Source organism: Quercus lobata, chromosome 1, assembly GCF_001633185.2.
Source record: "Quercus lobata isolate SW786 chromosome 1, ValleyOak3.0 Primary Assembly, whole genome shotgun sequence".
Classification (NCBI taxonomy): Eukaryota; Viridiplantae; Streptophyta; class Magnoliopsida; order Fagales; family Fagaceae; genus Quercus; species Quercus lobata.
In genome coordinates, this window is record NC_044904.1 from 16,780,121 (window position 1) to 16,806,590 (window position 26,470).

The 26,470-nt window shown below is 41.7% G+C and overlaps 1 pseudogene; it reads right to left on the reverse strand.

The window, feature by feature from the left end:
• Window positions 1-12,565: 12,565 nt before the first annotated feature.
• LOC115981300 lies at window positions 12,566-23,557 on the reverse strand (annotated as a pseudogene).
• Window positions 23,558-26,470: the final 2,913 nt, after the last annotated feature.

Below are 26,470 nucleotides of genomic sequence, written 5' to 3' on the forward strand. Positions count from 1 at the left end.
AGGATATGAGCTACAGGCAGAGATCAAGGACCCCCCCAAGTGAAACCTTTACCTACGAAAAGGAACCGCGCCCTGTGCGGAAGTATGAGAGCACATCTGGCAAGGGGTCGGGAAACGACGCCATGAAGAAGGCGTTGGATCAGGTTTCAAGGTCCCCCTTCACGAATAGAATTGAAGGGGCTAAGCTGCCCCGACGGTTCAACCAACCAGCCTTCGCCATCTATAGCGGTCAATCAGACCCGGTAGAGCATGTGAGCCAATTTAACCAAAAGATGGCGATCTACTCGCAAAACGAAGCCCTCATGTATAAAATCTTCCCGTCCAGCTTGGGGTCAATGGCGATGAGGTGGTTCAACGGCCTGAAGACAAATTCCGTAAGCTCTTACAAACAGCTCACTCGGGATTTTCGCTCCCGCTTTATCACCAACACCAGAGTCCCCAGGCCCCTCGGTTCGCTATTGTCCTTGTCAATGCACGAGGGAGAGACTCTGAAAGCATACTCCGATAGATACTGGGAAGTATATAATGACCTGGATGATAATCATGATGCTGTCGCTATCAGCACATTCAAAAGCGGCCTACCCACCGACCATGGCCTGAGGAAATCCCTTACTGGTAAACCGGTAGCCAACGTTGATCAGCTGAAGGATAGAATAGACAAGTATAAAAGGGTGGAGGAAGATCAGCTGCAAGGGAAGGGAAAGGAGAAGGTTATCCACCCCAAATCAAATGATTTCAGGTCGGAACGGCACAACCATGGTCAGCCGAGGAGAGACTTTTCGCGACAAGCCGGGCAGAATAACCCGCAAACAGTAAATGCCATATTCAGAGAGCCAGTGCAGCAGGTATTGGAGAAAGTAAGGAATGAGCCCTATTTCAGGTGGCCGGGAAAGATGGCTGGAGAACCCTCTAAACGTAACCAAAACCTGTATTGCCATTACCATCAAGACCATGGGCACACTACTGAGGACTGCAGGAATTTGTGGAATCACCTAGATCAGTTGGTCCGAGAAGGAAAGTTACGTCACCTATTGCACCCATCGAGTGGCCATCCCGGCCAGGCATCACAAGAGCCTCGAAAGGACGTGACCTTAAGGCCCCCCATCGGGACGATACACGTCATCCTCGCTACACCGGGAAGAGCGGGGCCACCCATCCCTAGGGTGCTGGCTGTTGATCGGCTCCCCTCCGAGGGCAGGCAAAGGGAATACAAAAGGTCAAAAAAGGGAAGCTCCTTGATACTGGGGTTCTCGGACGAGGATAAGAGAGGGACTATTCAACCTCACGATGATGCCTTGGTGGTCACGCTAAGGATTGGGGGTTTTGATGTAAAAAGGGTGCTAGTGGATTCGGGAAGTGCGGTAGAGATAATGTACCCTGATCTATACAAGGGGCTGAACCTGAAGCCAGAAGATTTGGCGGCTTATGATTCCCCTCTCCTCAGCTTTGAGGGAAGAATGGTTACGCCGAAAGGACAAATCCGACTATCCGTGCAGACCAGGGCTGAAGTGGTGGAGGTGAATTTTATTGTGGTCGACGCATATTCACCCTACACCGCGATAGTTGCAAGGCCGTGGATCCATGCCCTTGAGGCCGTGACCTCCACACTTCACCAAAAAGTGAAGTACCCATCCAGAGGGCAAGTAGAAGAGATCCGAGGAGATCAGGCCGTATCCAGGCAGTGTACGTTGGCTGCCGTCTTACATCGGCCTCATGCCGAGCCCTCGACCCCTGAAAGTTTATAGCAATCAACCGCCTCGGCAGGGCAAGACGATGGACTAGCCGAGGAGATAAGGTGTGAAAGTTTAGACAAGGTTGCTGTCAACAGCGATTCGGAGAAGTTTTTTCAGGTCGGCTCTGAGTTGTCTCCTCAAGAGAAAGAGGAACTGGTCGGATTCCTCAGAGGAAATATCGATGTGTTTGCATGGGACGCCTACGATGCCCCGGGCGTTGATCCTAGCCTTATTTGCCACCACCTGAACGTCAACCCCTCTGCCACTCCAAAGAAGCAGCCACCCCGACGCCCTTCAAAGGAACATGCAAGCGCCGTAAGAGACGAAGTGGCAAAACTAAAAAGAGCGGGGGCTATTAAAGAAGTCTTTTACCCTGAATGGTTGGCAAACACTGTGGTGGTGAAGAAGAAGACAGGTAAATGGAGGGTCTGCGTGGATTTCACGGACCTAAACAAGGCCTGCCCAAAAGACCCATTCCCCCTGCCTCGAATTGACAGATTAGTGGACGCAACCGCAGGCCACCCCCGAATGAGTTTCCTGGATGCTTTCCAGGGATATCACCAGATACCCCTCGCGTCGGAAGACCAAGAGAAGACGGCTTTCATGACACCCATCGGAAATTATCACTATAAGGTAATGCCTTTCGGACTGAAGAACGCTGGCTCAACCTACCAAAGGATGATGACCCGAATGTTCGAGCCACAGCTGGGCAGGATCATTGAGATCTATATAGACGATATGGTTGTGAAGAGTAAAAGGGTTTCCGAGCACGTGAAAGACCTCGGAACGATCTTCGCTATCCTAAGGGAACACCGGCTGCGGCTGAACGCTTCCAAATGCTCATTCGGGGTCGGGTCTGGGAAATTCCTCGGGTACATGGTCACCCACAGGGGAATAGAGGTAAGCCCCGACCAAATCAAAGCCATCAACAACCTACAGTCTCCTCGGAATCCGAAGGAAGTGCAGAAGCTCACTGGCATGATTGCGGCACTAAACCAGTTCATATCACGATCGGCGGACCGATGTCGACCTTTCTACCTTCTGATAAACAAATGGAAAGGGTTCGAATGGTCGGAGGATTGCGCTCAGGCTTTCCAACAGCTTAAGGACTACCTGTCCCGACCACCCATCATGTCTAGCCCTGAGACAGATGAGGTGCTGTTTGCATATATCGCGGTGGCTCCTCATGCCGTAAGCTTGGTACTGATACGTGATGATAATGGGGTGCAGCGTCCGGTTTACTATGTGAGCAAATCATTACATGAGGCCGAGGTGCGGTACCTTCCTTTAGAGAAGGCAATTTTGGCGATAGTGCACGCGACCCGGAAGTTTCCTCACTACTTTCAGGCGCATACGGTCATCGTTCTGACTCAGCTTCCCCTTAGAGCAGTGCTCCGAAGCGCTGACTACACCGGAAGGATCGCCATGTGGAGCGCACTTTTGGGGGCCTTTGATATTAAATACATGCCCCGATCCTCCATCAAAGGACAGGTTCTCGCAGACTTGGTGGCGGAGTTTGCCGAGCCCTCTGTAGAAACAATAACTGAGGAGAAAGACATGGATGGAAAATCGGTTGGTGCGATTTCAACAAAGACCATGCACTGGAACGTCTACGTCGATGGCGCAGCCAACCAAAGAGGGTCCGGAGTGGGGATAGTTTTAATATCCCCGGATGGTGCCGTCATTGAAAAATCACTGAGGCTCGGATTCTCGGCTACCAACAATGAAGCCGAATACGAAGCCTTACTCCAGGGAATGACGATGGTTCAAAGGCTGGGCGGAAGAGTAATAGAAGCATTCTCGGACTCCAGGCTGGTAGTCGGACAAGTGATGGGTGAGTTAGAAGCTCGAGACACTAGGATGCAAGAGTACCTGGGGCAGGTTAAAAGGCTGCAAGCGAATTTTGAATCCTTCAATCTGACGCACATTTCCAGGAGTGTAAACACCCACGCGGATTCGCTGGCCACTCTCGCCACGTCTTCGGCACATAATCTGCCGCGGATGATCCTGGTCGAAGACCTAGCCCAAGCAAGTCTTATTTGCAGAAGCCCGGCCGGAGTCCATCAGATCAGAAGGAGTCGCAGCTGGATGGACCCCATAAAAAACTTCCTTCAAAACGACATCCTGCCAGAGGAGAAATTGGAAGCCGAGAAGATACGTAGGAATGCTCCTCGTTTCTGGCTATCGGAAGACTACAAACTATATCAGCGCTCCCACTCTGGACCGTACCTGCTCTGCGTGCACCCCGAAGAGTCCGAATCTCTACTTGAAGAGTTACACGAGGGGATCTGTGGAAGTCATACCGGAGGAAGGTCGTTAGCACATAGGGCACTTACCCAGGGGTATTGGTGGTCGAACATGCAAAGAGAGGCCCAAGAATATGCTAAGAAGTGCGACCAGTGCCAAAGATTCGCCCCGAATATTCACCAACCCGGAGGGGTTCTCAACCCCCTCTCTAGTCCATGGCCGTTCGCGCAATGGGGCCTTGATCTGGTCGGACCCTTCCCCAAAGCCGCGGGGAACAAGCGATATATAATAGTCGGAACGGATTACTTCACTAAATGGGTGGAAGCTGAACCCTTGGCCAATATTAGGGACGTGGACGCCCAAAAATTTATCTGGAAGAACATCATCATCCGCTTCGGGACTCCGCGCACACTCGTTTCCGACAATGGTCTGCAATTCGATAGTAAGAACTTTAGGGAGTACTGCCAGGGGTTTGGAATCATTAACCGCTATTTCACCCCCGCTTACCCTCAAGGAAATGTGCAGGTCGAAGCCGTGAACAAGGTCATAGTGAGCGGACTAAAGAAAAGACTGGATGAGGCTAAGGGGAGATGGATAGAAGAACTTCCCCACGTCTTATGGACCTATCGGACAACGCCGCGACGATCGACCGGTGAGACTCCCTTCTCGATGACTTAAGGGGGCTGAGGCCGTACTCCCCATCGAGAACAACTTTCCCACATTGAGGTCTAAATCGTTTACCCCAAGCAATAACGATAAGTTACTAGAACATAGTCTAGACTTAACCGAAGAAAGAAGGGAAAAAGCTATGATTCATATGGCCCATTATCACCAGAAGCTGAGACAAGGGTATGATGCTAACGTCAAACTGCGGCCCCTGGGTCCAGGTGATCTTGTGATGAGGAAGGTTCTTGGGAGCGTAAAAAACCCCTCTTGGGGCAAGTTGGGGCCCAACTGGGAGGGGCCATACCGTGTCACGTCTGTGGCCGGAATAGGCGCCTACTACCTAGAAGATTTAGATGAAAAAGCTGTACCTCGACCATGGAATGTAAATAACCTCAAAAGATATTGTTATTAATGAGAATGGTTTGGCATACATTTTCTTTCATTAATGTCCGCTACTGGCCGTCCTACTAAAACAACTACTCATAGTTTTAAACAGAATCCAAGTCCTGCATGGCTCCTCGGACCACAGACTTGGGGGAAATTATTACTCATGACGATTCTTATAAGTTTTAAACAGAACCTAGTTCTGCATGGCTCCACGGACCACAGACTAAGGGGAAATTAATACTTAAAACAACTACTCATAGTTTTAAACAGAACCCAAGTCCTGCATGGCTCCTCGGACCACAGACTTGGGGGAAATTATTACTCATGACGATTCTTATAAGTTTTAAACAGAACCTAGTTCTGCATGGCTCCACGGACCACAGACTAAGGGGAAATTAATACTTAAAACAACTACTCATAGTTTTAAACAGAACCCAAGTCCTGCATGGCTCCTCGGACCACAGACTTGGGGGAAATTATTACTCATGACGATTCTTATAAGTTTTAAACAGAACCTAGTTCTGCATGGCTCCACGGACCACAGACTAAGGGGAAATTAATACTTAAAACAACTACTCATAGTTTTAAACAGAACCCAAGTCCTGCATGGCTCCTCGGACCACAGACTTGGGGGAAATTATCACTCATGACGATTCTTATAAGTTTTAAACAGAACCTAGTTCTGCATGGCTCCACGGACCACAGACTAAGGGGAAATTAATACTTAAAACAACTACTCATAGTTTTAAACAGAACCCAAGTCCTGCATGGCTCCTCGGACCACAGACTTGGGGGAAATTATTACTCATGACGATTCTTATAAGTTTTAAACAGAACCTAGTTCTGCATGGCTCCACGGACCACAGACTAAGGGGAAATTAATACTTAAAACAACTACTCATAGTTTTAAACAGAACCCAAGTCCTGCATGGTTCCTCGGACCACAGACTTGGGGGAAATTATTACTCATGATAGGTTGGTTGATTATTACTTAAAGGAAATCATCCTAACACGGGCGCGCAGTTTGGCACCATTGCCACCCACAAGTGGACAGCTCAAAAACCCATTTTTCTGTTGCCGTTCACACATATCCGCATCGTTGCAAGTGTTCAAAAAACAATGTTACTAACATACATTCCAAGTAAGCAAAGCGAGCACTTTATATTAATATTAGTATGCCGAGTTCATCAAAAAGAGAGGTCCTTACAAAATGATCAAAAACTAGGACGACCCTCATAAAAAAAAAAAGAGAGCTAAGAAACTGAAAAGCTAAGCCTTAGTAGGGGGATCTTCTGCTTGTTCGGGCTGAGGGGGAGGAACCTCGATGGAAGAGTCCCCGGCAGGACCCTTCGCCATATCAGGCACAGGGATGGCTTCAGGCTCCATCGGTTCCTACTCGGATATCGCTTGGGCACCCTCAGGACGCTCTCGGATCTCTGGAGGGTAGAAGATGCTTTTGGGCTGTTTCAGCGCCGAATCGGCAGAAACTCCTGCGGCGTCAAGGGCGCGAACCCATGAGATGCTGCAATACTCCCGGCATACCTCGGGGATCTCCTCGGATAGCCTAGCCTCCGTCTCTTCGGCCCCGAGCTGGCGAGCGGCACTCTTCTCAGCCTCTGTAGCCTCTCGGATCAGCTGTGCCTCCTCTTTGACCCGCTGCAGCTCGTCCTCAACTTTTCGCAGTGCAACTTTGAGGTCTTGCACCGCTTGTTTCTCAGTGGCAAGGTTAAGCTGGGTCGTGAACAGCTCTTTGCGCTGGTCCTCTGCCTGAGTCTCGGCATTCTTCAAACAAGACTCCGCAAATTTGCACTGGTTCTCCGAGTCCTTGAACTTATTCATGAGCTCGGCGTGATCATGCTTGAGGGACCCCAAGGCTTTCTCCACCTCCGCCCGAGCTTGGTTCTCGACCTCAACCCTGTTGCTATTACCACGACAAAATTCCTCAGCCACAAATACCTGCTGGGTAATCTACAAAAGAAACAAGACTACTTTAATCAAACAAGGTCAAATAAACCAATGAAACAGTGAAAGGATTGCTTACCATCGCAAGATCCCTTTTGAGGGATAGGAAGAGCTCAGGCTGAGAGAATCGCCTATAAGCTTCCATATCTCGAGGAAGGAGCAGAGGCTGCTCTAGGGCCTCGGCCACGTACCCAGCCCGGCCTCGGTTGTACTCACGGACCGAGGTGTTATAGGGGATGGCAACCCCATCCAGCTCCAACTTGGGGCTCCATGTGCGTGGAGTGGCGCGCACCTCAGCAGTGTCCTCCTCGTCCCGCCTTTCCGAGGAGCTGCCCCGTCTGCTCCTTAGGGCACGGGTGGTCTTTTGCTGTTTGGTCGGCTGAGCAACCACCTCACCCTCCTCGGGGATGTCAACCGGCCTTTTCTTCTTCAAATCCGGATTAACCTTAAGGCCAGGCTCGGAAACGCCCTGAGGGACCACAGGAGGAAGGGCTTTGGCTTTTGAGGGGGAGGGTCCTTTCGATGACTGACCTTTCCCTCGGGAGGCCATCAGTTCCTTCAGGGATTTTCCCTTTCCTGCCATTGGCTGTGTCTCTTTGTCCGAAGTATCGTTCAAGCAGATAACAATGGGAGGGGCACCTACTGCAGAATGTCGATCCCGCTCTCCTTCAGGATCGGAAAGTTCCACCAAGGGGGTCTGCTGAACTTCCTCCTCAAAGTGAAACTCGTCTATTTCGTCCTCAAGGGAAAGACGAGATGATTCAGCCTCCTCTTCAGCATGAACGGCAACACCGGGCTCGTTCGGCGGAGGTAACTGCTCGGCCAGGTAGGGATCTCTAACACCGGGCAACACAACTGGTGGCAGATCGTGTTCGGCTAAGAACCCGTCCCGGGACACGTCAATTCTAGCCAACCTCGGACTACCAGCCCTTATGGCGTGACCGATAGCCTGGAAAGCGCTGCTCAAAGGTTGATAGCCCAGAACTAGATGGGCAGCACGCAACTGCCCGTCCTCGGAAACGTAGATCTCCGACCTAAGAAGGTAGTTCAACGCTGGCACGTTCACAAAGTTTATCCGAGGAGCAACGTGAGCCTTATCTGCAAACGACCAAGAAAAATACGGTCAGTTCACAAAATCTTCCAATAACAGGGAAAACAAAGAAATATATATGATAACCCCCCAATACTAAATCCTTCCCCGAAAAAAGGACCGATCCTAAAAACGCCGCACCTGGGTTTCCTGCCCGAGTTGGACAATGAATACCGTCAAACCACTCCCCAGAAGCAATAAGGAAGTCATTCTTCACGGTCTTATTGGATATTGGGAGACAGGAGATCAACCTAACATCCTCGTTCCGAGACTTAAGATAGTACCCATCCTCCCCGATGCGGTGACATTCATACAGATGGACCACATCATGCCAAGTGAGGCCTAGATTCATCTGCTCGTTTAAGACATCTACACAGCCTAGTATCTTGAACATATTCGGGGCACACTGGTACGGCGTCAACCTATGGTTGAACAAGTACTCCCTTGTAATCCTACGCATGGGAAGTGTCATCCCTCCCTCTATGAAAGCAATCATGGGGATAACGACTTCTCCCTCACGCCTATCTGTCAATATTCCTTCAAGAGGACAGTACCGCAGCCCAACCCTCGGGGGAATGTGGTATTTAGCCCTAAAGGCCTCCATAGTGGCGGGGGTGTGTACTAATTTCTCAAATCTACCCATCTGGACTGAACCGGAGAACAAAAGTAAAGACTCAGAAAAAAAATTTAGAGTCCGAGGAGGAAATTGAAACAGCAAGATGAACGAAATGTACAGGTACCTTCACAAAAACGTTCACTGAGGCGCCTGGGAATCTCTCGTGGACGAAACGCTTCACAAGAACGGCTACGATGGCGTAACGGACGCAAGTGTTCGTGTATCTCTGGGGTTCGATGGAGTTCTCTGGAAGCCTCTAAGGTTTATGAAACGCAGATAAAAAGAAGGAACTGAACCCCTCTGACGTCTTAAATACCCAGGAGGAGAGAGAAAAAATCACTCCTGCCTAAAAATACGAGAAAAAACGATGGCCGTTCGATCTACGCCCCACCGTTGGATGAGGGAACATAACGCCTCCGGAAGTTAATGGCCGCGCCTCGTAAATTGTAGCGCGTCAAAAAGTAACGGTTCGCACGCGCGCTGTACGCTCTCCTTATTTCCACCCTCTCCCAAATATCAAAACCCCGTTTTTTCCTCCTCGGAGGGAGATAGAAACCGGAGTTTTGAGGGGCTAATGTGGGGCCCGGCCCAGAAATAATGGGCTATTCCAAATTCAGGCCCGTCCGAGGAGCGTCCTGCCCGAAGAGAAACCACGTATGAAGTATTACTCAATCCCAATAAACGCCAAGGAAACCTGTCCGAGGAGTAACTCCTCCTCGGACATCACGAAGCCCAGACGAGGAACTCTCCCCAGCCACTTCAGCTCATCCTCCCAACATATAAAATGAATAAAATCCAAAATATCCCATGGAGAGCTACCACCACATTAATTGCGCCCCAACCACCCTCTTGGCTGCATTAATGAGGAAATGACCCCTGAACAGTACCGCCTTGACCTCTGCAACTCACATGGGGAGAGATGAAGGCGTCTGATGGGACAGCCACTCAAGTAGGTGCTTAGATGGTCAACAAGTGTAGGGTTGAGATGAGAGAAGGGGACTATATAATGTAGTGGAGTCCCTTAGAGAAAGGGACGAAAAATTCTGTATGAGGAACTAAAGAAATAAACTTATACGTGAGAGATCCATTCTGGTGTTTTTATTTTCTGCAACAATGTTGTCCATGCATTAGACCGAATAGACTCACTGAGACCAAGTTCTTTGACCCATCCTTTACAAATATTTATTGTGGGTTGCGCTTTGGGCCAGGGCCTGATCAATCGAATTTGGGCCAGGAAAATCGTGCAACTACACAAATATATAGTTTACCTAAAAATAAATTGTGTACTATATATTTAATATCGTTTGTGCATTAATAATTACCCTTTCATTTACTAATGCGGTTTGTTTTTTGGCCTTCACAATGTGGTAGGTGTGTGGAACGTGGTGATCTTGGTTGATAGGTGAAAAAGAGGACCCTCTTGTTCATAGTTGGGATAAATTTGGTTCATGTTTAATATGAGATCACCTATCATTTCAAATCCTTTGGAATTTACATATTGGATTTAAAAAAATCAAAAAAGTTTAATAAAAGTATAATGGCTCCCGGTGGCAGTTTAGCATTATTAGTCCTTAAAGGGGCTGGAGAAAATATGATAACAAGTTTTTTTTTTTCTTCTTCTTTATATACACACTATATTTCTAGTATATATTGTAATATAAAAGAGTACTATAAAATAATTTAAAATGTAAATTAATTACTTTATAACTCAATATATGTATTATAAAAAGTATATTTATTAGACTTGATAAATTGTGCTAATACTGAGAAATTAACCTATCTTTAATCAATAATCATTTAGGTATTTGACAAGTACATAATAATAATATGTGTTAATTATAATTTTATGAATGTTTAATTTTTATTTTTTGGAGAAAATTATGCATTGTCCAATTATTTTAAGTAATTAATTTATACAATACATCACTAATGAGATTGCAATGAATATAAATAACGTTGACCCCAATGTGTGTGTCTATATATATACATACATATATATATATATATATATAAGTCAATAAACTAAAATAAACTAAAAAAATATTTCAATTACATCAATACATGTAAGAATAATTCATATTAACAACTAATACTGTAAGGACTGGATTTGATCCTAGGCCCAAAACAATGAATTTGTAGAGAGTGGGTAGAAGAACTAGGATTAAGTGAATGGGATACTGGTTATAATAAGTTTCCAAGACAATCAAACATAAATGAACCAGGTTTGCACAAGAAAGTTTGTCCTTGGCACAATCCGAGGAACTCTCTTCTAGTATGTATTGGATAACAATGGTTACAGGAGTTGTTGAGATTGCTACAGCGCTTTCTCTCCCTCTTTCCTCCCCTCTATTCTCTGGGGTCTCTACCCTCATTTATACTACATTTCTCCTTCATCTTAACCCTACACGTGGACAATTGATGGTTTACACTGATACTTGTCCCATCAGCCCCCTCTAGAAGTCTTATGGGGTGGTAGCAACTTTCCCTTAGATATTTTTGGGTTCCCATCTTCTTTGTACGTTTATGGTACACGTCCCTATCACTAGAGCTTCTTGGAAGGTCATTTTGATCATTAGGATCTATACCCGATCTATGTTTAGCTTATCCGAGGAGATATTCCTCCTCGAACTCAGAACTCACGCTCTCGGCCAAAGCCCAAAACCCCTATTGTATGATCTGGGCCCATGACCCCACAAATACTATTTTGGTTTGAAAAGAAAGTCTATTTCTTATAAAAATTAATGCATTCATTGTCAAAGAAAAGTAGTTAATATTTCTTGTTCACTAAGATTCAGCAAAAAAATTTCTTGTTCACTAAGGAAAATGATTTTGAAAGCTTATAGTATCATAGTACAGTAAAAGGTTTGATAATATTGGCTTAAACATATGACAAGAAAAGAAATTTTAGAAAAAGAGAAAACTTTAAGAAGAAGAACTTCATAGAAGAGAAGACTCTTAGAAACATAATAATTTGATAGTTCCTTTGAGGTTGAAAGGATACTCATGATGAGAGCTATGTAACATGTAAGTAAGATTAGGCTTTTTAATTAATCTTTATTGAATATAGTTGATTTGATTTCTCTTGTAACATGGAGGTAGATTGTTTATCGAACTTCAAAACCTCTCATGTTCTCTACATTTGTGCTTGTTGGTTTATTTACCTTTTCTACTATTTGTTAAATCCATGAGGTTATTGTACATCAAGTGATATCAGAGTGTCGCACAACATTAACCAATGGCCCACGAAACTAGATAAGGTGAATAAATTAGTCAATATCTTTTTTTTTTTTTTTTTCGCAAAAATGTCAATATCTTTAATAGGTATCAAAGCATGACTAACAAGCTGATAGCTACTAGTTATCTTTGACAATTTCCTGAATCTTCAATATATAAAAATCCAATCACACATCATATATAGGTTATTCAACTTATTTTAGTCCTTAATTTATATATAATTTTTTAAAGTCTAATAAAAATATACTCCTCCAAACACAAGCTAAAACTTTCATGGCAAAATATTGTGTGATTACTTTTTACTATTAGGCCAACAGGATTTGTATTCAGATTTGAACTCAATTTCCTTATTTAAAGACAAGATTTTATCAATTGAGATTACTAGATTCTAAGTTCTTGCCAATAAAGAGTGTTGATATAAAGTTCACATAGTCCTCAAATTAAAAGCAGAAGGAATTCAAATTTTTACAATACTTTTTAAAAATTTATGATTCATAAAGAAACATAACATTACAATAAGATAGGCATAGATAAAGCAGCATTATGATCATAAAGCCACATGACTTTTTACAAAAAAAAAAGAAAAAAAAAAAAGAGAGAAATTAAGGAAGATCAGTAGATCGACTTATTAGGCTGACATAAAAATAGAGAGCATCCTTAAGCTAAAGCTTAGGATGATGAGGATAACTCATGACTTGACTCTATATAATTAAGCTTAAAAAGCATATGCACTTAAAGACAACCTTGGACTAACCATAGCCGAAAGGGGTACTGCTTTTTGCAATGCAAGTCCAAAGGTCTCATCCATATTTAGCTCAACAACCCCATTTGGCAATTTCCAATCAAATGAGTGCACTAATGTGCCAAGAATGTACTCTACTAGCACAATTCCCATCCTAGTCCCAGCACAAATCCTCCTTCCAGCTCCAAATGGAATTAATTCGAAATCATTTCCCCTTGGATCAATTTTTGCATTTTTCCCACTCAAAAATCTTTCTGGTGTGAAATCTAATGGGTTTTCCCATACATCAGGGTCACGACCTATTGCCCATATGTTCACACTAAGCCTGGTGTTCTTTGGATCAATGTAATAGCCATTCACTTCACATGCCTCGGTTGAGACTCTAGGTAAGTTTAGTGGCGTGGAGGGGTGCTTTCGCATTGTTTCTTTGCATATGGCTTGAAGATATGGGAGCTTTGCTATATATGTCTGCTTCCTTTAGACGTCGGTTTCTTCCAATTACTTGATCCATTTCATCATGTGCCCGCTTGAGGATGCTAGGGCTCTTCAACATCTCCGTAAGTGCCCATTCAATTATGCTTGATGATGTGTCGGTGCCCGCCGTGAACAAGTTCTTCAAAAACATACAGAAATTCATCAGAAATCTAGAAGGAAGAAAATGGCTGAATCTTTTACAAGTGTTAGTTTAGAGCATCAACAACGGGCTTGTTATATGCCAAATGTAAAGAACATTTGGCATACAGGCCCAAAAATTGATCCACAACCGGAAGGCCATATGGTAAAAGCCAAATTTTTTTTGAGATTTAGCTACAGTACCATCTCAAATGTAAGATTGTACTGTAGCTGAATGGTATAAAAAAAAATAATTTTTTAATGCTTTTTACCCGGCAATTTCTCTCTCCCGTCTCATTTTTTCTCTTTCTTTTCTCTCTCTTCCTTCTCTCTTTCTCATCCCCTCTCTCTCTCGCCTACCATATTGATCGATGATTCCTTTGAACAACCTAATAGCTCACTGCGACGTCATCTGTATCCGTTGGCTCTTGCACAACGGACCTGACACCCATGAAGAGCTCTTGGACCATCACTTGGCGAAGGAACAAAAACCTACCCTTGACGACGATGAGGCTGAGCTGCTAAATCGTCGCTGACTCACAAGCACTCGGCGCAAGGCACTGAGTCTCTACAGGGACATCCTCAGGGCTTCCCAGTTCTTCACGTGGACCAATTCGCGAGGCATCTTGTGGCGAGACATACTGAGAGTAAACGCCCAGAAGGAGTTCGATGCTGCCTGGTTCGAGACCGACCCAGAAATCGTGACCTGGTTGCTTCTTGGTGGTCAAGATGCTGTGGAATCGGCTCTCGAAAAGCTTGCAGAGAAACAAAGGCAAGAAATTGAGAAGGAACGTTGTGATGGTGGAGATTGACGGTGATTGTTGACCTTCTGTACATTTTGATCTTGATTTCGATCTCTTTATTTTTGTATTTGTAATTGTAATTGAAATTGTAATTTGTGGTTTGCCGTGGTTGCCGGAGTTGGGGGTTGTTATTGCTATTGGTTTGATTTGATTTTGTTTTCTCTATGGGTTTCTGGGTTTCAATGGCCATGAGTTTGTGGCTTGGGTTTCTGGGGTTTCAAGAAAACAAACGTTTGGGTATGTTCTTCGCGGTGGTGGTGGTTGCAGAGTTGTTTGGATTTTGGGTTTTTGTTTTTATTTGGGTTTTAGGATATATTATTTTATTGTGTAGAAATATTATTTTAATGAGTAGAATAGGAAAATAAAAGTTGGGATGTTGGGAGTATTGTAAAATTGTATTGTATAATTGATAAAGTGACTTTTTGGGATGGTAAAATAGGATGAGATGAGAATTCCGGCTGTGGATGCTCTTAGAAGAGAAAAAGATGAGAGAGAAATGACAAAAAGTACTAATTTTCTTTGAGAAGGAAAGCACAGAAAATATTAATTTGTTTATATAAAAAAATAGTAGTTATATTCAATACAATGATGATAGTAGAGACACTACAAATTTTATTTTATAATCCTTATTGTAAGGACACGATTCGTAACGAACCGTAGCGGTGTGGGGTTCGCACGTAAAAAGGCCCAAAACAATATCATTTATAGAGCGTGGGTTTAGAAGGCTAGGCCTTAGTCACCAGGCAGTGGGTTTTTCGTGGTATTCGTGTGTGTCTAGGTTATCTTCACCCATGGAGTCTTTCTCCTGGAGGTGGGCTGGGAGGCTCTGGTTTTTGGCCATTTTTCCCAGCCTCTTCTTTAGGTTACTTATTTTTCCTTTTATATTTGCCTGCGTTCATTGTCCTTCGTCCACGTATAGGGTCAACCTTTCCAAGATTGATACTTGTCCCATCAGCCCATATTCAAAGTCGTTGGGGGTGGTTGTAAAAGCCAAAGAATGCGGCTCTGTTAGGTTCAGAGCATTGAATGACAGTAAGGGCAGTTTTCCCTAGATATTTTAGATCTTTCTTCCAAGTTTCAGCCCTATATCGTTTTTACCCCTCTTTCAGGGGGGACTTTGGGTCTGCCGAGGACTGAACTGCCCTCGGTGGTATCCAAAGGCTATCTTGTCGAGCTTGGGCCATAGCCCTCCTTGGCTTGGGCCTTTGGATTCTCCCTGGGTAGATGGGCCTGACCCATAAATCGTTTGGGCCCCACAATAGCCCCTCAAAACCCAGCTGTCCAACCTCTTGGTTGGAAAGGGGGTTTTGGTAATGCCGAGCTTTTATGATGGCTCCTTTAACTCGGCCCTTCATTAATGCTGGCGGTTTTCCGTCTGTCCAAGAAATATACTGATCTACGAGGCGTTTTTTGATTTTACTCCTGACGCGTTCTCGTCGTTTGATTATTCAAAACACGCTTTTAATGACTTCCCTTTACGAGACTCATTTACATTCGACGGTTCGTCTGACGAGGCGGAGAAAAGGAACGGACACCTCTTCGTTTTCAGATTCTTTTGGAAACCTGAACGAATTCAATGCTTTCCGTTTTGCCCTTCCTATAAGAAGACAAGTAGGAGGCTATCACTTTCGTGCAGAGACCCTTTTATTTTTCTGAGATTTGAAACCCTTTGCCTCCCTAAGCGTTTACTTAACCCAGTAGTTATACACTAAATCACAGTACATTCACCATAACAAATGATGAAGAAACCACACCCCTCCTCAAAGCGTCATGTTCTAATAAAGTTCGAAATGGCTCGGTCAGGGCAAGGATGGCGGAGGCTTAAGATTCGTCTTACCTTCCTTTCAGCCAAAATCCGAAGCAGGGACTCGTCACGTCAAACTTTCGGCGTGACTGAGTCGAGAACACCCATCATCAGTACCAACCGCGCTCTCATGAGCATACCTAATATGGCTCCAGTGTGTTGGGAGTCAAGATCGAGGCAGGGACTAAGTGCCCCTGCTTCTTCCTCTCTTCGTTCACTGGCGCCTCCTTTTGCCTCCCTTTCTTAGTCTTCCCAGCACCAGTTCCATCCTGGTGCTTTTCTTTCTCCCTCTTTTACTCCTTTTTCTTTCTTTTCATCTCTTCTCTCTTCTTCTCCTCCTTCTTTACTCATGTCCTCCATCTTCTTCATTCATCTCCTCCATCTTCTTCTTCCTTCTCCTTCAAATTCTTCTTCCTTCTCCTTCATCTTTTTCCAAAGAAGGTTCTTCTTTCGACATAAGCAATACTGAGGCAGAAATTGGAGAGACTTTGAAGACGAGTTTAAAAGACACCCGGCTGTTTACTTATCTGTACTGCGAATGTTAGTGTTGCTTCGGCAGCTCACCTTTTGTATAGGCTTGTTTGAGTCCTTCTTTGTACGTTGTAATAATTTTTTCATATTAATAAAAAATTGTTGTTATTTTACTTCGCATGCTCTGTCTCTATGTTTTTACAAATTTGCAAACGCTGCTCAGCACGATAATATAGCATTTGAATCGATGACAACTAAGGCCAAAATGCTTGCTAATAAAAAGAAGTCACCACAACTTTAACAGAATTGCTTGAACTAGCAATGCGTACCTATGAATAACGGCAATTGCCCGAAACAATGCCGAGATTAGAACTGGATGCTCTATGCGGTGTAGGAAGTAATCATTCGAAGACATATCACCCGCAAAAATGAACAGCCCCCTTAGGCTACCGAATAGTGGAGTGCCCCACCATCATTCTAACACTTTTATTGGCCTTAACATTTTACAATATCTGAGTCGGGGACTCTTCCCATCCGAGCAGTTATAAAACTTGTAATTTTTCTTTCTCTTTTTTTTTTTTACTTGGTTTCCCCATAGGCTTGAGTCCGAGGACCATGCAAGGGCTTGGTTCCCCATAGGCTTGGGTCCGAGGACCATGCAATGCCTTGGTTCTGTCCAAAACTTGTAATTTTTCTTTTTTGTACTTGGTTTCCCCATTGGCTTGGGTCCGAGGACCATGCAATGCCTTGATTCTGTCCAAAACTTGTAATTTTTCTTTTTTGTACTTGGTTTCCCCATAGGCTTGGGTCCAAGGACCATGCAATGCTTTGGTTCTGTCCAAAACTTGTAATTTTTCTTTTTTGTACTTGGTTTCCCCATAGGCTTGGGTCCGAGGACCATGCAATGCCTTGGTTCTGTCCCTGGGCCCCCATGCAGAACGGGCCTGGGCCGCGAATTTACTGGGCCTACAAATTAAGAGGTATTTCCGTAGTCTTTGTTCACGCGGTACTTTTTGGTGTCCCAGTGTTCGAGGTGCGCCTTCACGAGACTCCTTTAATCTCATGGTTGCAGATGGCGTGGAAAATCGAGCCGGAGACATTTTGTCTGTAGCGTTCCTTGGGACGCTGCGTGAATTAAATGCCACCACCTTATCTTTTTAAATAAATAGGAGAGAAAGTTGCCTTACCTGCGCGCAAATCCTTCAGTTTCCTCCCTTAGTATATCATGTTTGAGGCTGGGGTTGGGGAAAAGGAACTCTGTCCGCCACGGAGGCGCCGTGTCCTCCTGAGACTCAAAGTAGTGAGGTATGGGCAAAGGAGGCGTAAATTCAAGGGAACATTCCGTTTCGACAGAGGGGAAAGGGTGTTTCCCCCCCTTTTAGTCAAAATCCGAAGCAGGTTCTGTTCATGCCAGAATTTTGGTGTGTCAGAAGAAAGATTCTCCGCCATCAGCGCCTTTGCCTTGTTGCAGGCAAATTTTTTGTGAAGGCTCCTCAACTTCCGGCTCCCTACACCTTTCCTTCAGCGGTGTGAGGCTCAAGTTGGGTTCTTTTGCTGCCTGAGTTATGGGCGTGCAAAAGCATTGAGGAGGAATAAGGTCTCGAAGAAGTAGCCAACCTCTTCTCTGTGCTACCTCCTCGGCTTTATCTTCATTTTCTTGTATTTTCCTTTACTTAGGTAGTTAGCTTTAATGTAAGCTTGTTTCAGCTTTTCATTGTACACTGTACTGTTCCTTTGCCTTAATAAAAAATGTGTTTATTTCTTTATACATACTTTTCTTCTCTGCAACAACTATTTGGTGCATGAATATTAAATGTAAGCTTGCCCTTAATGATATTCCGGGCAGAAAAATGCCTTAACACAGACTCCTACTGGTTTAAACTCACAAATATTATCAAGTATAAGAAGGGTAATCCTCAATAAATTAAACTCTTGGAACTAACCGGGATAACCGTCGAGTGCTGCGCGATGCATGCTAGACCACTGTCTGAGAGCGATAAACTCTAAATAATTCGTTCGAGAGGGTAGCCGAGTAGCGAGGGACCTTGATTGTGCTTTTGGGTAATATATTGCACCGTATCGCATCAACCCCTTTGGTACTGGGGATCCGAAGGTAGACCGGGGAATCCGTGCAATTAAGGGATTAATCCAACTGTTAACGAGGAGTTCTCTTCGGGTGGATTTTGAGGTTTATGTGCCATAGTTTTTTTTTTTTTTTAAATAGTTGGTTTCCCCATAGGCTTGGGTCCGAGGACCATGCAAGGCCTTGGTTCTGTCCAAAACCTAGTTTTCCACATCCAGGTAGTTGGTTTCCCCAGAGGCTTGAGTTCGTGGACCATACAATGCCTTGGTTCTGTCCAAAACCTAGTTTTCCTCATCCAAGTAGTTGCTTTCCCCAGAGGCTTGAGTCCGTGGACCATGCAATGCCTTGGTTCTGTCCAAAACCTAGTTTTCCTCATCCAAGTAGTTGGTTTTCCCATAGGCTTGAGTCCGAGGACTATGCAATGCCTTGGTTCTGTCCAAAACCTAGTTTTCCTCATCCAAGTAGTTGGTTTCCCCAGAGGCTTGAGTCCGTGGACCATGCAATGCCTTGGTTCTGTCCAAAACCTAGTTTTCCTCATCCAAGTAGTTGGTTTCCCCAGAGACTTGAGTCCGAGGACTATGCAATGCCTTGGTTCTGTCCAAAACCTAGTTTTCTCTTCGTGTGGGATCTTGGCTTTAGGGGAGTTAGCTCCTCAGCCAAACCCCTAGAGTTTATCCATACGATTAACGCTACCAAGTGCCTAGTTTGCTCTTTACGGGGGACCTTGGCTTTAAGGGAGTTAGCTCCTCAGCCAAGCCCCTAGTCAAGAAACGTAGCCCCTAGCAGAACTTTATACTAGAACTCTATAACCAACGGTTAGAAATAACAAAGAAACTCTATCGACCCACCTCCTATACCAATACACAAGCCTTCCCCACAGATGGCGCCAATTGTAAGGACACGATTCGTAACGAACCGTAGCGGTGTGAGGTTCGCACGTAAAAAGGCCCAAAACAATATCATTTATAGAGCGTGGGTTTAGAAGGCTAGGCCTTAGTCACCAGGCGGTGGGTTTTTTGTGGTATTCGTGCGTGTCTAGGTTATCTTCACCCATGGAGTCTTTCTCCTGGAGGTGGGCTGGGAGGCTCTGGTTTTTGGCCATTTTTCCCAGCCTCTTCTTTAGGTTACTTATTTTTCCTTTTATATTTGCCTGCGTTCATTGTCCTTCGTCCACGTATAGGGTCAACCTTTCCAAGATTGATACTTGTCCCATCAGCCCATATTCAAAGTCGTTGGGAGTGGTTGTAAAAGCCAAAGAATGCGGCTCTGTCAGGTTCAGAGCATTGAATGGCAGTAAGGGCAGCTTTCCCTAGATATTTTAGATATTTCTTCCAAGTTTCAGCCCTATACCGTTTTTACCCCTCTTTCAGGGGGGACTTTGGGTCTGCCGAGGACTGAACTGCCCTCGGCGGTATCCAAAGGCTATCTTGTCGAGCTTGGGCCATAACCCTCCTTGGCTTGGGCCTTTGGATTCTCCCCGGGTAGATGGGCCTGGCCCATAAATCGTTTGGGCCCCACACTTATAAATTGATGTGTCAAATTTTTTAAATATAAAACAAAAAAGTAATTAAAAATTATTTATTATGTTATTGAAATTGTATCAATCACATTTATTGCTATGTTATTTTGTAAGACTTTTATAGTACAATTGATAATAACTTTAATATTATCTTTTAAGCCAAAGTTAGATAATATAAAAGAATCATATTATTATTTTTATGACACGATATCATAAATATATAATTGGTCACATAAAGTCTACAAGCATTGATAAATTCATTGAAAATTTAACACATTGTCATTTGATAGACATGTTGACTTGAGCCCACTAAGCTAGTATCACGTTATTTAAAATTTAAAATAAATTTATTTTATGGTTCAAATTAAATATTACACACACATATATAGTGTAATTAAATAACATAGCACTGGATATTTGTAAAATCTATATTATTTAATTTGAACCTTGAAAAATCCATCTCAAATTGAGATGATCTTTTGCCAAAAGAGGGGAGGGGGGGGGGGGGGGGTGTAAGAGAGTTTATGATATATTTTTAGGTGTCATAGAAAGATTTTATATGTGATTATATATATTCTTTTATTAACAGAGTTTATGATTTTTTTTTTAGGTGTCATAGAAAGATTTTATATTTGATTATATATTCTTTTATTTTTTTATAGATAGTATTTCAAACTTATAGCGTTCGTTTCATAATAATTTATATTTATCATCAGGCCAAAACATCAGTTGGTTTTTGGGGTAAAGCATGGATTGAATTTCAAATCTCTTATTCGACGAAAAGAGAATTTACTAGTTGAGTTAATTGGAACTCAAAATTTACAATAACTTTTCATAATATGTTGATATGACAAGTTATGATTAGTAAAAATCACTTTCACATAGAACTACAATTAATATAATTTTTATTATACAACCAATCAAACAATCACAGCCTACCAACTCAATCACGTGTTGTGAAATATGATGTGTATTTCTACTTAGGAATTTGATTATCTAACACCTACTATTTTACATATTTTTTACATCCTCTTTTATATGTAAAAATGTGACATGCCCGCATCAATTATAGATAGGACAAAGTTTGGTTTCAAACTTTTTTGGAGCCAATGGCTCCAACTTCACTCAATATCTTTTTAATGGATGTGAATTTTGACAAATCTATCATTAGATTACATTTTCTTTTCATATTCTTTATACTTGTAAAATTTCTGAATAATCAAATATTAATAACTATTTTATCAACAAATGTTCAAATTTCAAGTCTGTTGTAATATAAGATTATGCATAAAAAAATAAGTTTACGAATCGAATTGTAAATAACATCTAATTGACATGAAATTTGATATGCATGTTAAAAATATAAAGAATATACAATTCAACGGTTAGATTTTTAAAATATATAATTATGTTAATTAATTTAATTAGTGGGTGTTAAAACCAAACTTTGTCCTGTGAATATGTGTATGAAATAATAATAGATATCACGTGAAAGAATATTTTCCTATGATATTGGGTTAGAAATGCTAGTTTATATATGGTACTGTCATTATCATGCAGTACTTCACATGTTTGTCGTCAAACAAAATCTTGACTAGTGTTATGTGATTATTTCAGCAAAAGCGGAAAGTGTTATGTGACTATAATAATAGTCAACCAACTGTGAGTCTTGTTTTTAAAAGATATATACGGCATGGCCAAAAAACAAGACTCACAGTTGGTTGACTCGTGTTATGTGACTATAATAATAGTCAACCAACTATGAGTCTTGTTTTTAAAAGACATATACGGCATGGCCAAAAAACAGAAAGAATGCTTCCTAAAATTGATAATGCATACCTGAAAGAAAAATAGAATATTTTATGTAATAAAAGGAGATAATATATATACTATACCAATAGATTCAGCAAAAAAAATACTATACCAATAGAAGTGCCTTAATGTTGGTCAAATTAAGCCTTTCTCCGTCGGAATTGTCTTGATTAGCCACAACAATGTCTAAGAAATCTGGCTTCCCCTTACGCTCATGAGCAGAAGCTGTGTGCTCCTCAATCATCTTTGCCAATAGCACATCGAACCGCTTATGCAGCTTCTTCATTCCACGCTCAATACCTTGCAAATCCAACCATGCAATGGATGGTATAAAATCACCAATGTTGAAGAACCCAGCTGAAGTCATGAGCTCCACAACCGTGTCCTTAAACTCATTAGACTCCTCACCGTGTGTCACAAACACACGGCGACTTAGTATCACTTGGCCTATCATGTTCGCCATGGCAAAAGTCAGCAATTCTGGCACCGCCACTGGCTCACCTTGTTTGCTAGACTCATACATCGCTTGAACCATGTGTCCTAGTTCAATAACTCGAACTTGAGCCCAATCATCAAGAGCTTTCCCACCAAGCATGTGTAAGTTGCTTAATTTTCTAAGCAACTTCCACCTTTGTCCATAATGAGCAAAAACCATGTCCTGAGCATCATAGGCTAAATGGGTAGCACCAGCATTTGGGGGCCTATTAGAGAAATTGATATCAAGCGTCTTGAGAAATGCTCGTGCTGCATCTGGTGTAGATGCTACGACCATGTCACAAGTACCCATTTTAAGGCACATGACAGGTCCATATTGCTTTGCCATTTTAGCAAGAGCAACATGAGGCATGGCTCCTAGAAGTGGAAGTGCACGTGCACCTAGGGGTGTGCATGGGTCGGGTTGGGTCGGGTTGAGAGGATTTTTTGACCTAACCCACCATGGTGGGTCAAAAAAAATTCAACCCAACCCAACCCATCACATAAGTCCAACCCAACCCAACCCAACCCACATGGATCGGGTTGGGTCAGGTTGAACCTATGGGTTTGACAAATTTTTATTATTATTATTATTAAATTGAGTAAAAAAAATATAAATATTAATATATTAAAAAAACTAAAAGATTAGTATCAATGTAACTCTATAAAGACTCAACACTAATGACTAAACAATAATACTAATTTATTAGGATTTGTGTGAACTAATTGGCTTTTATATAGGATAGGAAGAATTGGTTATTTAAAAAAATTTATTAATTATATAATATATTTTATATATATATTAAATTAGTATTAGTAGGAGGAATTGAGAAAATGTTGCTCTACAGCTGGTTTTTTTTTAAAATTATTAAATATATAATATATATTTAAATATATATATATATATATATATATATAAGTGCCCTACAATTGATTTTTCTTTTAAAAATTTATTAAATATAAAATATATTTTAAATATATATTAAATATGGTGGGTCGGGTTGGGTTTGGTGGGTTTGTAATTTTATGACCCAAACCCAACCCGACCCGCTATAAATTTTTTTTTTATAACCCAACCCAACCCACCAAGTCTAAAAAACCGACCCAACCTGGTGGGTCGGGTTTGGCGGGTCGGTGGGTTTTCTGCACACCCCTAAGTGCACCTACGACAGGCCAGCCTTTAGGGCCTGGTGGGAGTTTCCTAGAAGGGTTTTTGAAGAGTAAACGAATGGAAAAGCGGGTGATAAAGAAGACAACAATGGCAGCAGCTAGTTCTCTGAGAAGAAATGTATCCAAGGCCATGGTGTGTGCGTGCGTATAGTGAAGGGCCATGTAACAATACTACAATGAGTACTAGGATTGGGCTGTGTGACATAAGGCGGTGCCTTGATGCGTTACATATATAGCAGCCTAGGTGTTGTTAGGTGATGAACACGTGACTCACAGTGTGTGACTTCTCATCTACTTCTCTACTCTAGAGAATTATCGTGTCCCTACAATCTCCAGCTTGTTTAGTCATTAGTACGGATTTTTGCTTTTCTTAGATTGAGACAAAGGAGAAAGAATACAATGTTTTGATAATATCAACTCAGTATCTATTTTGGTATTTTCTATCCAATAAATAAGTGATACATATTTCAAAAAACCACATCAAACTACTCCAATAAATGATTAATTTATCTTCTCGATAGTATAAAAAATTGTGATTAATTTATTAGGATAGTCTGATGTGGTTTTTTGAAACAGGTGTCACTCATTTATTGGGTAGGAAATACCAAAACAGATACTGAGTTGATATTACCGAAACATGGTAAACTTTCTCGAGACAAAGAGATTGGAAACAAAGCAATTAATGCTCTGTTGATCTACTATTGCTCTACAGTAAAAAAAAAAAAATCAGCTAAATTACTCAAAGAAAATAAGGGAATATAACTGGCTTTACTTTATTTGGAAACAATTTATTTAGTTGAAACTAAAAATATTTTGTTAAAAGTACTATAAATAAAACAAAAAACTAGCGAAAATAGTACAGTGAGATTTATGAATAGTACTAAAAACTGTAATAGGACTTATAAATAATAGCAAAAATAAGATAAATAGTAGGAAAAATAAGCTAAATAGTAAAAAAAAAAAATTGTCTTTTTCAGCCAATGCCAGATGCAACTTTGGTTTAGTGTAAATAATGAGATAAATAGTTTTTTTTTTTTTTTTTTCTAATTTTTTTAGCTCAGCTAGAGTGCCAAATAATGAAATTATTAATGCAATTGCTGAAGTTTTGTGAAGAGTCTGGACAGAAAATTAGTCAAGGAAAACCCCGTATATATTACTCTCCTAATGTTAGTGAGGAGATGAAGGAGGAGGTTTGGGAGAAACTAGGAGTTAGTGAAACCAGGAATATAGGAAAATACCTTGGTTTCCCTATTCTACATAAGGGTGCCAATCGGAGGCAATATAATGATATTGTGGAAAGAGCCATGAATAAATTAGCAGGGTGGAAAGCAAAATTTTTATCCTTTGTAGGTCGGTCAGTCTTGATTAAGTCTGTCATGTTTGCCATCCCTAATCATGTGATGCAGGGTGCTGCCTTCCCAGCGGCCAAAATTGAAAATTAACACTGTTTTTCAAACAATATAATTAGTAGACACTGTTTCCAAACTATATGTATTACTAACATCTCGAATTTAAAAGACTCGATTTAGGACTATAAATCGAGTCTTAAAAACTCGGTTTCCATGGTTTGACCATGTCCGATGTGGCATTTTTTCCACTTGGCGTTCACTTGGAAATCGAGTCTCTTAGACTCAATTTACAAGTCGACCCTTTTTTTTTTTACCGAAACAAAGTAGCCTAGGCACAAGGACAAGGAAGGGTCCTGAGCCATGCAAGCCTATCCAATAGCTTGGGCACAAGGACAAGGATAGACTACCCATTGCCAAAGCAAAAAAAAAAAATCTATAAAATACAGAACAAAAGTTGGATAGTCATAGAAAAATGTATAAAAAATACAACTAAAAGTTGAGTAGTCACAATCATGTTATAATTAATTTCTATTCTCAAAAAAAAAAAAAGTTATAATTAATTTAATAATTATTTAAAATATAAATAAATATAATAAATTTGTAAAAATTGAAAATTTAACTAAAATAATTCAAATAAATATAGAAATTTATTTTGCAAATAAACATTTTCAACTTAAGATTTATGGTGAATTTATTATAGAATTAACGTTATTTTAAATATTAATTCGATACAAGAATTTATTTTTAAAATATTATAAAAATATTGCGTAAAAATATCTTAATTTCTAACCCAAAACAAATTAAAAACCTTTTTCTTTTTATTCCCTTCATTCACCTAATAGCATCACATCTCAAGACATCAACTTCACCCATTTTTATTTTTATTTCCCCAAGGCTTCCATTTCCCAAAGTTTACTCTGCACCACACCTTTTAAAACAATCTCTACAATTAGTCAGCCATTTATACTTCTAGTCTTCTTCCTATCTTTTTCTTCTTTCATCTAAGTTTCCTTTGTTTCTTCCATCACTCCAACTTTTCACACCCTTTTTTTACCTTTCTTAAGTTTTCTTAAACCAGTTTATGCAACGTCTTGAGAGAAGAGACAGGAAAACAAGACAAAGAGAGAAAGAGAAGAAGATTAAGAAGAAAAGTTCTTGTTAAAACATGACATTTGAGGCTTCAGGCTACTCAACTTTTAGTTGTATTTTATACATTTTTCTGTGACTACCCAACTTTTGTTCTGTATTTTATTCTTTTTTTTTTTTTTTTTTTTTTTTTTTTGCTTTTGGCAGTGGGTAGTCTGTTCTTGTCCTTGTGCCCAGGCTATGGGTAGGCTTGCATGGCTCAGGACCCTTCCTTACACCTTTTGTATTTGTTTTATTTAAATATACTATTCTACTTTGTTTTCCACCAAAAAAAAAAAAAAAAAAAAAGGGTCGGCTTGTAAATCGAGTCTTAGAGACTCGATTTCCAAGTGGACGCCATGTGGAAAAAATGCCACATTGGACATGATCAGATCATGGAAACTGAGTTTTTGAGACTTTATTCATAGCCCTAAACCAAGTCTTTTAAACTTGAGATGCTAGTAATATATATAGTTTGGAAACAGTGTCTACTAATTATATTGTTTGGAAAATAGTGTTAATTTCCAATTTTGGCCCCTCCTAGCCCATATTTGTGACAAATTGGACAAGG